This window comes from Megalops cyprinoides, chromosome 7, assembly GCF_013368585.1.
Source record: "Megalops cyprinoides isolate fMegCyp1 chromosome 7, fMegCyp1.pri, whole genome shotgun sequence".
In the NCBI taxonomy this organism is placed as follows: Eukaryota; Metazoa; Chordata; class Actinopteri; order Elopiformes; family Megalopidae; genus Megalops; species Megalops cyprinoides.
The window spans coordinates 27,921,814-27,937,487 of record NC_050589.1 but is presented as its reverse complement, the minus strand read 5'-3'; positions in this window follow the sequence as shown (position 1 = coordinate 27,937,487).

Sequence of the window (15,674 nt, the reverse complement as noted above, 5' to 3'; positions counted from 1 at the left end):
GGGAGACAGATTCTCCATCTACAAGAGGTATGAAAGGACCAGAGGCTAAAAGAAGCAAAAGGAAACTCGAGACGAAGATGGATATCAAGGGAAGAGAGCCACGAGAAGGACGAAGTGCTTCTCAGAATCCTTTATCAATATCTGAAAAAGTGCGGTCTTATCCCTTGATATTTCACCCCATTCACATCTGAGTTTTGAAAGTATTTTATTTGTCATTCTTCATATTCCTCTCCACTTTGTGTCTGCTCTGTTCTGTTCCTGTGATTCTGAGGCAGCGAGTTGGTACAGTTGAGAACAAGGGGTAAAAGTGTCTCCAGAAGCCGGAGGGGGGAGCTAAGCCTGGCGGCTGTCAGAGTGCTGATCTGCCCTCCGGAGAGTATTAAATAGGCTGAAACACTTAGCGCTCCCCTGCGAGGAGAAGCTTACTTGACAGGGCTTTAATTCCGAGGAAGGGTGGAGAAGGAGGAGCAGGAGGAGCTGACGAGTGGCCCCTTTAAATACGCACAGGGCAGTGTGCATGGGACACTCGAAGATAGCGTATCAGTGCCCGGCGTCCCGTTCGCCAGTCTGGCTGTTGACTGCCTATGGAGGGGAGGGGAGGGGTGGGGCGGGGTGCTATGGGATGGGACAGGAGGTCCTTCTCCTTCTCTTCCTCCTCCCCGGGCGTCCCGCGCACACACACGGCCGCTCCCTCCTGCCGCTGCAGTCTCTCCCCGGCGCTCCTTCCTCAGCCCCCCCAGCCGCTGACCTTCAGCTGCGACCATGCAAGCCTGCCTGCCCAGGTACAGTGCTTCTCGCTGCCGCTCTTCCCTGCTCCCGCTGCATCGCTGCGCCCCGCAGCGGGGCCGGGAGCCGCGCAGCGCTCGGCCGTCGCATCTGGGGCGCTGAAGAACTCGCGCCTGGGTTTGCCAGGGCCCCCTGATGTACAGCGAGTGCTCGTCTGGGCTGTGCTAATTAATCAGGCCGGTACAGCGCTTATGTGTGTGTGACTGTGAGGTCTGTAACCGCACCTCTCTGCTGGAACAGTTGAGACAGTTAACAGAGGGTATGGGTTTGCTTTGTACCTTTGTTTCACCTGTTGTAATACCTGTTTGGGAGGATGGTATGGGGTCTTGCTTTACTTGTGGTGTGGGTCATTTGTAACTGACCTGTGCTTGTGACTGAAATAAAGGTGTCGGCATCGCACTGTTCTAAGTGGGGAATTATTGTTGCAGCACAGTTGTTCTCTTGCCTAGCTGAATTATTTTAGTGTTTTCTTCAGAGCAGCCTTAATGGATATTGAAGAAACTAAAATGCAAAGGGGGGGGGTCCATTTTTGATGGGATATTTTTTGGGGGAAAAAAAAACATGAGCTATAAGTCAGGATATTTTTTTTTTTACTTTTATAGGATTTATTTACAGTCCAAAGGATATAACTTTTAAGTATTTTCTCTTCCATTCAGGAGGTTGATTTTAAAAGATGAGAATGAGGAAATGTGTTTTCACTGTTATTTAGATTATTTGGTTTGGCATTTGTGTACATATGCAATATGACTTTGGAATTTAGACCAAATCTCAGTCAGCTTTGAGCAATTAAAGTTTCAGTTAAATTGTTCAAAGCCAACTGAGATTTGATCTAAATTCCTAAAGTTGTCAGTTATTAATAAAGAACTGTTTCCGCCATATTACTAATACTTCTTAAACATTGTTATTGTATACTCAGATGATTGTTTACAACTGTAGTATTATTAACACGTTTGCAGTAATAAATTGATTGTAATTTCATATTGTATCCCCTGATCCTTAGAAACGTTAGCAGCAAGTACCTTTATATGATCCCCCCCATTACTTATTATTGTCCTGTAGTATATTTTTTGTTTTATTTTGTATGTGTTTCTGCTGATTTCATTATTTGTGTGTGAGATACAAAAGTGTTCTGTTCTGATGTGTGTTGAGGGTGATAATCCGGAAGCTGTCCTTGAGATAAATGTGCCTTTGAAGTGATGCTTGCAGAGTGATATGGAGGAGGAAATGCACCTCGGGTCTCCTAAGCATGAATAATGCAGGAGAGTGATGGGCTGATTGTCAGCCGAGGCTCTCTTCTGGGAGGCCGGGTGCTGCGCTCCCAGCAGACGATCGATACCCCTGTAAAAGCCCGTCCGCGAGGAGAGCCACGCTAAGGACTTACAGGTGCCATTGGACTGAGTGCTCTAGCAGCCATTTCCTGTGTTCCAAGAGCCGACCGTTCCAACTGCAGGGGGCCGTCATCGAATATCTATTGATTATGTGCTGCGTTTGCTGATGAGGGGAATATCCAATTGGTCATAATGGAAAAATATGATTTCCGGTCCCACCGTAGGACCCGGTTTTAACTCTTAATATGCTGTGAAAGACTAGACCGTACATCATCTGTGATGTAATGGGGGGAATGTGCTGTGTTGTTAACGAATAGTTTGTCAAAAGCTGTTTTTGCTCAAATTTATGAGCTAGCTCCTAATAGAATTTTGGGATTTGTATTCAGTACGTACTGTAGCTAACTGTGACAGCAAGAGATCTATTCATTGAAAGAAACATGCAAAACTGCATCAGCCACTTTTGCCACGGCCAAACCTTATTTGAGAAAGGTATATCAGTAATGTTATTTCTGTGTTAAAAACAAAGGAAGAAGACAGAATAATATTGAGCTACCAATTCCCAACCTGATTGGATGTTTCCAGCCCTACTAGCTGATGTCACAGTCCTCATAGTTATTCACTATAATCTTGATCTGACTGGACTGCCATCCTGTCTATCACATTTGAAAATAAACTGCAGGGGAAGTTGTGGTCTCGCCTTCTGTTCGCTATAGAACTGAGCACTGGTGCATCCTCTTCGTGCTGCACACAGCAATACATTTTGTCAGAGCAAATTTGCACAGGATCAGCGGGGAGTATGCCTATTGTGGCATTTCTTTTCAAATGACAACCATAAGCTGATGCCTATATCAATATGAATGTCAATATCAGATCTTAGTATGAAAAACCAGTCTGCAAAAGAACAATGTCTGTATAACTTGATTTTATGGCAAATGTCAAATATCAGTCTGTTCAAACTTAATGTGAAGAATTTTGTTAATAGTTCTGTTAGGACCTTCATTCGAGGGGGAGAAAAAAAAACGTAAATGGGTGAAGTTTGTTGCTGCATATCAAACATTACTGATGCAATCTTGAAGGGAAACAATATCACATTAAAGCATTTTTTTCTACTTTCATGTAAAAACATTGATTCAGCAATATGCAGGTATCTTCAAAATATACATTACTATTTTGCAATTTCCAGAGTAAGTCATTAAATCCCACACACCTGCTGTACATGCATTACTTCAATATGCAATATTTTGTGAAATTCAGGCCTTTATAGGATAGTTAAGATGTACAAATCACTGCTTCCTTCTCTCATAGTTGACCTCAGCTTTTGCCAGTTATTGTCTTAGATCCAGTCAGGAAGCCTCTGTAGCAGAAAGCCTATAATCACAGTAGCATTGCTGGTTGTGCAGGTTTGTGTTCAATTGGTCTCGTTCTGCAGGGATCCCACCCTATAAGGGCATGACCTGGAGGCAGCATATCTGCCCTTTGGTCATGCTCCTGTCTACATACTTGCTTCACAGGGAACAAGAATCTCTGTGTTACATATAGACAGTTGCAATTTACTTTGAAGAAGTGATGTAAGAGATTCAAAGCTTACAATTTGATTGCATATTCTCATAAACCCAGAAAACATTCTTGTAAGTATACACCTGCACAGAATGACTTTTAAGTAATTGAAATGGTAGTCATTTTGTGATATGTGTATGGGTGGAACACTGTGTTCCAAAGGTTCGCTGTGCATAATCTGTTGATATGTGTTATTTGAAAGTACTAATGTTTTGAGGGGAAAAAATCACCAAATGTAGAAGTGCATACAGTGTCCAGATCCTGACATAAAAGCATTTTCTTTTTCCTTGAAGGGAAAAGACCTTAAAACAAATTCAGTTCCAGTTCAATTATGTATAACACTAGTTAAGAGATCTGTAATAACCCGGTCAACTAAATGACCATGGTTTAGAAACTGCTTTACCCATTGCCAAATTCATACAATAAATATAGTTGGGCTTTCATATATAGCAAGCAGGCTATGTGTTCAACTCTGAATTGGAAACGGTTGTGACCTCTGCAGACTCTGATACGCATTTGTCAGTTGTGTGAAATCAGTTATGTTTGAAAGACGAGATGGCTGTGTGTTTAGCGGAGTTGTGGCACGTATGCAGCTTCCTTTCAGAGCTCCGCCTCGTTCCAGTGGCCCTTTTGCCTCATCAGGCGCGCCTGACATTGCCTCGTGCCGCGGGTCATGTGTCATTCATGTGTCATCGCCTCAGCCAGTGCTGTGTAGAGGAGGTGTCAGGACCAGGCTGTCTGTGTCCAAACGGATATGCGCTCTAATCATATTTGCGATATGCCCTCTCCGTGCCATGAGCAAACTGCCAGGTCCTGGCAGCTAATTGTAAACCTTTACAGACGGTTCTGATTTGGGAAAGCTCTGTTGTTTGTGATGTCATGCTCAATAGCTCTGCCAAGACCCTCCTCTCTTGTCACCAGGTCATACCTAACGCCGGTGAGGGACGAGGAGGCTGAGTCTCTGAGAAAGGCGCGGTCTCGACAGGCGAGGCAGACCCGGCGATCCACGCAGGTAAAAGACCAGGGCTGACAGGAGGACATGGAGCATCAAAGCATAAGTAATGTGCAGGTGTAATGTACAATCCTTTTAGCAAAAGTCAAAGGACAAATGGGTCTAATGCAGATCAACAGTGTGCCGTGTGGGACGGCCCTGAAGCCTGGGGGTCACAGGGTGTCCGAGGGGTCGGTTCATTGTGAAACAGGCCACTGCATTACTGCCATGCAGTCTTACAACGCCTCGCTAAGCCCAGAACAAAAGACACTTATCAGTTAAACACAGCACAGAAGTGAATGGATATACTGATTCAAACTGACGCACACCAATAACAGTGCAGTTTTCGCTAATAAAAATAGACAGTGTGGATAGTTGTCTTCTACAAAAAGAGTGGTCTAAGTCTATGATGCATGGCTGCTTTTTTTTGTAAACAAAAATTCTTGTATTGAGACCATTTATCTTAATTAATTGTACACATTATTTTTTTTCTGATCATTATAAGAACTTTCCTTTATGACTCATTTGTCAAACACAGCATTTCTTAAAATTAATTTAGGAATATCTTAATGAGGAAAAAAATGGAACTGTGTTAAAAAGCACTCCATTGGAAATGCCCTCTTCATTTAATCAGGAAAATTATGAAAAGTCATGAAAAGATTTCCCCCACTAATGAAAAATAGCCTCTATGAGGCAAATTGCATTTTTACAGCACTCACATTGGACTGAATGGCTTTGAATTCCTGGTACTATTTTTGGGCAGCGCTTGAAGTGGTGCAGCAGTGAATAACTACATTATCGGCATTTAGCAACGCTCTCATCCAAAATAACTTGCATAGGTTATAGTTTTTACATGTTATCCATTTATACAGCTGGATATTTACTGAGGCATCTCTGGGAAGCTTAAGGGTATAGCAGCAGTGCTGCAGCAGGTAATCGAGCCAGCAGCCTTTCAGTTACAAGCTCCTCTGCTTACCGCTGTGCTACACTGCCACCCCGGAATCACTGGGATGTCTTACAGGGAGTGACGCTCGCTGAGCTGAAGGAGGCCCAGAGGACGTTCAGCCTGTCTCCCGCGGACAGACAGACACCCGAGACGCTGAGACAGCCAGACAGGACGGGCCTTGACAGAGGGGAGGTGAGAGGTGCCCCCGTCTGCTCGAGGGAGACGGAGGAGCGCAGCGCTCTGTGGAGCGGCGACATTGATGAGGTGAGCAGACAGACACTGGGTTTACCACACTAAAACCAAGGATGTTTAAAGAGGTAACTCTACATAAATGTGTCTGTTGAGCAAACGTTTAGTGTAATACTACAACTGAACCAAGGCACTATCATATTCCCATCTTATCTTCAGTAAGGTGCACTGATTCAATAATGAATACATAGGTGTCAGTGCAGTAAGCAGGATTGCCTCCAGCATTGCACTGACGCCATTCATTTATTTGAGCACAGATGCTAATTTGATCAAAGCTCTGTTTTTATGTTTCAAGCTTGGAAACCAAAGGCCCAGATCGGGGAGCCAGGCGGAGAGCCTCGCCACACCCCTCACGTCTCCCTCCGCCAGTGGTCCGGTCCTTTTTCCCTCCAGCGGCCTGACCAATCGGTTGTCCTCCAGGGGGCTTGACCGAAATGGTGAGGCCTCTTTTGAGCAATGATGTCCTGTACGAATGTTCTTGACATCTAAACCATTTGAAAAAATGGAAAATTTAAATAGGGTAGCAGGACATGTTATACATTACAAACTTTGTTTTATCAGAATTGTTGTCATTCATACAAAATAACAGCACCGTTCATATCTGTCAGAATCCTTTCTGCTGCTCCCTAACAAAAAGACGAACTCTCAATAACATTCTGTTCAGGTTTCAGACTGGCTCTAGATTGGTTCGGGATCCTGACAAAACACTGAAACACAAAAAAGGATTCAGAAGACCCACACTGAGCTATTTCATGATTCCTCCCCAGTGTTGCTAGCAATGTAGTATCATGGCTTCCACAGTTTCCTGCCCGGGGGAAGTGTTCAGGAGAATGCCAGGCAAAGACCCATACTGATCTGACATTTCTTTGCCATTTCCTTGCCATTTTGACACAGCAACTTCTCCCAGTATCCAGTGCATCATCAGAAAAGGAACCAATGTTTTTGAGTCTACTAAACTACTTTAGTAGTTTACTAGCTAAACTGCTAAGTTTTAAGGTCTGTTTACGTGTACTTAAATATTTCCTTGGAGTAAGGGTGTCCTGAAGGTACTGATATGGCAGCAACTCCCACAAAGCATCACTGTCCCTTGCTGTTCCTTTCTAGCTAATGAATGGAGAAATGAAAACCAAAGCACTCTTGACAATCCTTCCGAACTTGTCCTTGCTTTGAGGGAACGACGACAAGCACGAGACAGCACCCGAGGGCCAAGCACCTCCTACTGGACACAAGAGGTAACTGCATTTGTACTCTATCCTCAGTGCTGTGTATGAAAGTGTAATTTTAAAGATTAATTTTTGTGACAGGCACAAAAACAATGATGATTATATTGTTTGTTGATGATTATATGATTTTCTCAAGGTAGGAACACTTCCTTTTGAAAGAAGGAAGTTAGGAACATTTTGTTCCATTCTTAACAGTAACATCTTTGCATAAGAAAAATGACATTTTTAATCACAGAATTAATATAATTATTAGAATATTATTATTAGAAGACCACATAAGGTTCCAGAGCCACAGTTTGGCCACCACCGCTTTACAGAGACAGAACAATTACCTGATCTCCATAACTATTCATAATAGACTGGTACTTAACCGCACGCAGAGTGAGAGTTTTGAACCTCCATTCTTATTGCTGTCACCTTTGTGAGTCTGTCACTGAGTCTCCCATGGTGACAACGACGTTTAAGGCCGTTTCCGTTTCAGCTGAGCTCCACTGTAATTACGTGTGATTGAACTGCTAATTGAACACTGATATCATTTGACATCTGACATCATTTAGTAAGCATCTGCTCTTAGTGATTTGTTACAGATATGGTTTTATGAAATTGTTTTTTTTTTTCCTTTCTCAAAAGAGTGATTGTGTCTGTGATTTATCTGAAACTATTTGAGCTGCTCAAACAAATTGGCAATGCAGGCAGATACTCAACTTCAGTAAAGGTTATTAGTTACACAGTGCCTGTGATTATTGAACGACTAATTTATGGTGACAGCTGCCACATATTTGTTCATGAGGCAGACGTTATCAAGTATGGTGGGCTAAAAACGAGAGGTTTATCTTCACATTAGCACACACATACCTGCAAAAATGCATTTTTTCACCAAAAATTTGAAAGTGAAAGTGTTCACTACACTACATTAAAAGCAAGTGTTTTGTAGCTGATCAGCACTGACTGAGCAACAATGTAATGTGAATGCATAAAATGTTCAAAAACAAACAAAAAGAGCTGTTATTTGCATGCAGACTCTTGTAGATGTCCCAATATGGTTGATGTTTGTATTTGTCCAGAGTGAAGATAAATCCCTCTTCTCTGCACATGGGTGTCAGTTTATTTTGGAAAGTGCTGGGGACAACGACGGGTTGGACGTGTTCACACCTAGCTAATGGGCCACGACATGTCCCCAGCGTCCCCAGCGTCCCCAGCGTCCCCAGCGTAAAGACGTCTATGTCTCTGCATTTCTACCTTTAGCACCCATTTTGGGTCTTTTTTGCTTTCCCATGTAATTCAATGCAGTTGAAGATTTCAGATTTGTCCATTTGCCAGCAGATAGATGTCATTAAGAGTTTTCATTCCATATTTAATAATTATTTTTCCCAAAATGTCACTTATTCCCCTCTATTTCTCAACCCTCAGACATCCCAGCTCAGCTGTAATGTCAGCATGCGTGATGTGGCCCAAGGACACACTGGTCTGAAGAGTCAGGGTGTGATTGTGACCACATAGCCTATAGCACTTCCAGATCATACCACTAGATGGTGCTGACAGATAACGTTTGACTTCGAGGTCCGATTCACTCCACTCTATCCAAAAAAGATAATGTTTGGTAATATCAGTAGTTTCTGCACAGAGGAAATGATGGTACTTATCTGGTACCTTATCTGGTGGTAATATCTCACCAGAGAGTGCTTCACTGACACAATAGCAGTTGATAATTGCAGTGATATTATCACTTGTGGTAACATATTTGTGTGATTACAGCATACTCCTTTGATGTAGTTCACATTTTTTTCCAATAATAATTGACTTTTATTAGTATAGCATTTTCCTTAGGTTATTCCTAAGAGGTTCAATAAATGTTGGCAATATATTGCTTTCCGCAGTGATTCTTATCAGTAGAGTGCTATCTGCTGATAGAGGAAGCTCATTCGGATTTAACAAAAAACTAGATACAGATAAACCACAGATGATATTAGTAACACACAAGGCAAATAGCAAAGTAAAATAAACCACTTTAATTGTGTGCAGATCACTAGATTAGTATTGATTAGAGGTCCATGCAGGCTTGATCAGTAGTGACTGTACAGCTGCAGGTTCTGTGGCATTGTTTGCTAAAGAAAGTGGTGCTATGCATTATTTTGTGATGGAGGCAACTGACATTCACAAATGCACACAGACACACACACACACACACACACACACACACACACACTATATACACACAAGCATATGCACATACACAAATATAAACACACATGGAAATGTACGCACACAGGCACACATGCAAATACACGCAAGCATGAACGCACGCAAACACACACACACACATCCCCTGTGGTCTGGGTGTCCGTATGGATGAGCAGCCTGTTGCGGGGAGGCCTTGCTTGGGCATTCTGAGAGGCGTGTGGAGCCGGCGCTGTAACATCAAGCTTCTGTGGTCCCGCGTGCCGCGTTGTTCTGTGCTCTGTGTTCTGGGTCTCAGCGCCTGAACGGGCTGCCCTCCGCCTACACATTCCTCCAAGGGCAGAGCGGCCCGGCCCCTCGCAGGAGAATGTGTGGAATGGGCCGCCCGGGCCCGCGGTCTCTCCAGCTGAAATATCCAAAAAGAGTTTCCTTTAGGCTTACGCTGGGAGCTGCGGACGCTGTGGGAGCATGTGGGTTTATCTAACGATGGAGGTGGGAGTCAGGCTGGCGATGGTGCGGAGCTCCCATACTTGTTCTGCAATTTGTCTCAGTATCCGGTGCATCATCATCAGAAAAGGAACCAATGTTTTTGAATCTACTAAACTACTTTTTACTAGCAGTTTACTAGCTGAACTACTAAATTTAAAATTCTGTTTATATATACTTAAAGCTTTCCTTGGCGTGAGGGTGTACTGAAAGTACTGAAATGACAGCAACTCCCACACTACATCAATGTCCCTTGCTCCCACACTGTTCTGCATCAGAGCGAAGGGGTTAACCCTGTGTTTACCAAACACCACCGTGACACGCGTGGCAACCCAGGAACAGGTGCACAGGTGGCACAGGGAGAGGGTGCAGGAATAGACTGAATCCAGCTGTATGCATGTATCCGTGTGTGTGTTTGTGTTTGTGTGTATGCGGGTCTGTGTGTGTATGCGCATGTGCATGTGCGTGTGTGTGTGTGCGGTAGCGTGGTTCGCAGGGGCCGCGGAGGTCGCAGGTTGGGCTCAGCATGCCTGGGATGCCGTCTGGATGGTATAAGCTGGCTGTGCCTGGGTTTACGCTCTCAGCTGTGGAATTTCTGCCGCGGCTGTAACATGAGTGAGCCCCTAAGCCGCCTCGGCCTATATCTGTCCGCGATAATCTCTGTCTCCAGCTCCGCTTCCCCAGGAGGTCATTCGCCCGTTATCAGCAACGTCCTCAAAGTGTCAACAGCAGCCTAAGACAGGCTGTTTATTCAACAATAGAGGCGTTACGCTCTGTGATGTCGATTACAAGCGTTCACACGTCTCATCACCGCAGTAATATTTACCCTGGGTTTTCCTCTGTGTACCATTACAAGTTATTTAGACATGGTCTGTACGAGTGGTCTTTTCAGTATAGTTTCAGACTTCTCAAAACCTCAGTAATACTTAAGTTAGGGACATTTTGAACATTTTCGAACATTTTGAAATGTACTTAGAAACATACTTTTTTTCCTTCGCTCATAATGAGCTGAAATATAAATGCTGGAATAATTCATTCCCAATCCATCTATGTGTGTGTGTGTGTGTGTGTGTGTGTGTGTGTGTGTGTGTGTGTGTGTGTGTGTGTAATGAAACTAACAACAAAAAAATCAATTTAGAAATTTGGCCGTATGCCCAGTGACTGCGTGAAAGAAACTAAACTGAACTTAAACAGAAAGTCTAAACGTAAGTCGTCCGTCCACCTATTATCCCAGCAGATCTCGCTGTTTGAGGGCTGTAACAGCACTTCAGCAAGCATGCACACTGAAGTGCATGATTAGATTTTAGGCCGAGGGTCACAGCTTTGCAGGGGCCTACCCTGAGCGAATATCACCGATGCATGCACAGTAAATGATTGCAGATGTGCAAGAGTCCAGTGGAAAAATGAGTCCCTCTGCTCTTCTGAAATAAGTGTAAAAGCAGGTAATCTTTGGCCTTAGCCCGCTTGTGGATCCTTCAGAATGAACAGAATGCCAGTGTATTTTTTGTTGGTTCTGAGCTGAAAATGTTTTTTTTTCTCATTAAAATATATTGCGTGAAAATTCAGGAATTTCTCATTTTCCAGAAGTTCCTCAACATTGCTATTTTGTATTAGTGAATGTATTTTCAAATCCCTTTCTTATCTGCTGATATGATGTGAATCCATTTTTATTAAGAATTACTGACTCAGAATAAGATGGAGAGAGGGAGAGATGTGTCTGCGAGTTTGTGTGTGTCTGTGTGTGCGTGTGTGTGTGTGTGTGTGTGTGTGTGTGTGTGTGTGTGTGTGTGAGAGAGAGAGACTGTGAAAAGAGAGCATTTTTAGAGTGAGAGAGTGAGTGTGCCTGTGTTCCCCAAAAGCACTTGTGTGTGTGCGTGTGTTTGTGTGTGTGTGTGTGACGGAGTGCCATCACTACGGTTGAGTATGCGCTCTGACTACCATACCAAAGAGCCTGGCAAAGGTCGCATGTTTGGTACCCCCGTAGACCCGGGTTCGAGGCCGGGTGGTGTGACTGTGCTCACCCTTCGCTACAAATGGTGTCAGCAGTGGGATGGCTTGCCCCGAGGCCATCAGAGGCATGCCCGGTGTGTGAGCTGTACGAGGGACCCCCAGTTTCGGTTGACCCCGGTGTGTGAGGGACCCCAGAGATGGGTGAAGCACTGGTGAGTGGGGCACCCTGGGATGGGAGAAGTATGGCAAGGGAATGCGTGAGGGATGCCTTGGTGCGTGAAGCGCATGGGCGTGCTTCCTGAAGGGTAGGGCAGTATGACGGGAGTGCCGTCACTGCAGTTGAGTATGCGCTCTGACTGCCATACCAATGAGCCAAGCTCTTTGGCGTCGTGGTCAAAGTGGCATGGTTGGTACCCTGTAGACCCGGGTTCGAGGCCAGGTGGGGTGACTGCTCTCGCGCTTCGCTACAGTGTGTGTGTGTGTGTGCGTGTGTGGCATACAAGTATGAATGAAAGACAGAGTGTGTGTGCATTTGCGTGTGCATATGCAAGTTCTGTTTACACCTTGATAATTGTGTGCAGTCAGCAGCAGGTGTCAGCAGTCTATCTGTGCTGGCCTGGAAGTTCACGGCTCAGTGCGACAGATTCACGTGGTGAGAAGAGTGACTGATATTCCCCCTGACAGGGCAGCAGAGGCTGGGACATCAGAGTCCACCCTGCCTCAGCCAGGCCTCTGTGCTGAATTTACAGGGGGGTGACAGTTGATGAATCAGGGGTCGAGCACCTCCCGTCTCCTCTGACCTGACAGTTTGGCCCTGTTTATTTTTTCTCACTGCTGATAAGATTTAGAAGTCAAAGCTAACTTCCTGTCGCCTTTACTTCTGTCTTGACAAACCCACGCAAATGCGAACCCACTCTGTCTCTTGTTCACACTTGCACAACACACACACACTCACACACACACACACACACAGAAGGGCTCTTTCCACACAGGCACACTCTCTCAATCTCTTTCTCTCTCTCTCTCTCTCTCTCTCTCTCTCTCACACTCTCACACACACACACACACACACACACACACACACACACACACTTGCACACTTTTTTTCAGTCATTATCGCAGGCGTGAGTAAATGGATGGAAATGGAAATGCACTCAGTGTTGCAGAGACAGACGAGGGTGCTGGGGAGCCAGAACTGGGCCTGGACGCTGGGTCAGGGGCGTGTTGCAGAGTCCTGTCGGGCTGCAGTGAATCACACTTGAGCCCGTGGAGTTTACTGTCCTGGCCGGAGGCTTTGGGCCACGACGCCACCGGTACCTGTAAACGCATCAGACCGCTGGTCTCCCAGCCGAAACCCCCTGACAGGCACAGCTCATCCCCGTAAAGACGCTAAAGACCTTGACAGACCGGGAGAAGCAGGAAAAACAGATGGAGGAGCATTAGGGGGAGTTTAGGGCGTAACCTTCGGGAAAGAGGCCGTGCCAGCGAGCTTTCAGATGTTACTGTTGTCTATCTCACACACACCGGTGCGAGGCGTGTGCTGGCTATTCATTTAGGTGTGCCTGCTATCAGGAGCCGTGAGGAAGAGGTCCCTATAGACCCCCCCCACACTTTTGCAATAAATCAGCACAACTGGAGGACCACATATGTCTTTTCACAACATGTGTTCGATGTGAACATGTGGATGTCCTAACACGGTCTGTCCAGTTCATATCTTCTGAGGTATTCTGATAGTGGGGAGGAGCACTTTCAGACCACAGTCCATTCTGACTATGCCTATAGGAAAAGCACAAGATTTCTTTTTCACCCCTATTTTGTGCTGGATTCCCCTTTTCTCTGTCTGAACGAAGATGCACACTGGCTGTGATCAGAGCCGATCTGTAGCGTGCTCCAAGCTTAAGAGTTTCAACTTTGATTCTGTCATCAAAAAGCTGTTACTGTCTTTGGCCTTAGAGGGCCACTTGGTATCGTAGCTGTGTGTTTTTTTCTCATTGGCTGTCTGTGCTAAAAGAGTGAATGGAGTTTATTTTAAAGAGTCAGAGGAGAAGAGGCGCACGCCAAGCAATGTATAAAAATGTTCCATATGGAAAGTCATAAAAGAGGAACGATCCCTTCAAACTAACCCCCAGATGTGGTGTCGGAGAGGTCTGCTGAAAACCTCCCATTGACCCCGTCTCCCAAGGCCTGTCTTCGGAAGGGGGGTCACTGCCGGTCACCGCAAGAGAGAAGGCACTACTGGCCTGATGAAGTCTGAAAATATTAAAAAAGGAAAATGGTAAACAGACTTCTCATCAAAAAAAACACCTTGAGCAGAAGGGGAAAGGCTTTGATCATGCTATGAGGGCCATACTGGACCAGGGAGGAACCTCTTTTTAAAAACGCGCCCTTTTTACAGAGGAAACGGTATTTTTGTGGGTGTCATCCCTGTCATAGCACCATCGCACCTGGACCCAGGGCCACCGGCGCTGGCCTGGCATGCTTGCACAAGGTGTGTCGGCCACTGCGTCTGCTCGTGGAAGAATTGTCCATCTTTTGGCTGGAGCACCCCGTGACACAGCTCTTGGGGAGAACGCCAAGGCTCTTTTTTTTATTTGCGCTTCCACTGAGCAGATCTGAGCGGATAAGGGGTTTTCAGAGTGAGCACCGCGCAGAAAAACCTCACTATATAAGGCAGCGATCGCGGCCGACTCCGGGGGAGGAAGAGGGGGCGGGGGAGCGGGCCTCGCAGAAACAGGCGCATCACAGAGCCTTCTCTTTATTTTCGGCAGTATTTTTAACCTCCTTCCTCCACAGGTTGAGGTACTTTAGGCGGGATGGGTCCCACGCAGCGCTGGAAGCGGCCCAGGCTTCGGCAGAAGTGCTGTTGAAGCCCAACTAATGCGGCGAAGGCCTCAGTTTGGACTGGATGATGTCACCGCTGGCGTTTCACAGCTGCAACGCTTGAAAAAGGACTTGCCGGTTTGCCTGGAGAGTGGACAGAGAGTTCGCTCCTTTTTTAAATATCTGGTTTCACCGTTCCCTGACCCGGTGCGGCCAATGGAAAAGCCTGTTTCTGTGAGAGCTACAGACCTATTCAGTGATCCCGGCCAGCTCTCAGCCGACAGGGCAGGCTGGATTCTGCGTTAGTTATGAAACACTCTGCTGTCCGTTTCAATTTACAGACACATTGACTGCCGAGCTCCCTGACATTCTTCCCCTGTGCAATCTGCAACAGCGGCTTGTTAAAGTGACAGGTCAGAAACGGATTGCTCGGAGGGGGGACGAAGGCAGTGACAATGGGCACCCAATCAAAATCCCTGCACACAGAGAGATAGCGCAGCTCCCGAAGCATCATGGGTAGATGGGGCCAGTTAGGGAGGGCGCAGCCCATCTTAACCCCTGGAGTTAACCTCCAGCCCCCGAGGCAGCCGTTTCAGCCTCCTACATCTGCCTGTGGACATATAAGGCATTGTCCTTCCCCCTCCCCTCTCATTCCTATCAGTGGACAGCTTCAGCCTAGAGCCCAAGCGCTGCAAAAGCCCTGGCAACCTGCCATATAGAACTGCCAGAGTTGGAGCAGGGTTCCACTTAGCAGGGAGAGAGAGTGAGAGAGAGAGAGAGGAAGGAGAGAGAGAGAGAGAGAGAGAGAGAGAGAGAGAGAGAGAGAGGGAGAGAGAGAGGGAGAGAGAGAGGGAGAGAGAGAGGGAGAGAGAGGGAGAGAGAGAGAGAGAGAGAGAGAGAGGGAGAGAGAGAGGGAGAGAGAGAGAAAGGCAGCAACTGAGAGAGAGACAGCGAACAAGAGAGGGTGAGACAGTGTGAGTGAAGCAGAGAGAGAGAGAGAGAGAGGAAGAGAGACAAAGTGTTTGGGAGGAGCTTGTGTGCATTTGTTGATATGTAGAAAAAGCACTGAAGTCTTAGGGGGAGGGGGGGGGGGGGGGGAAGAAATCAACCCTCCCCTCTGTACGTGCGTGCGTGCGTGCATGTGTGTGTGTGTGTGTGTG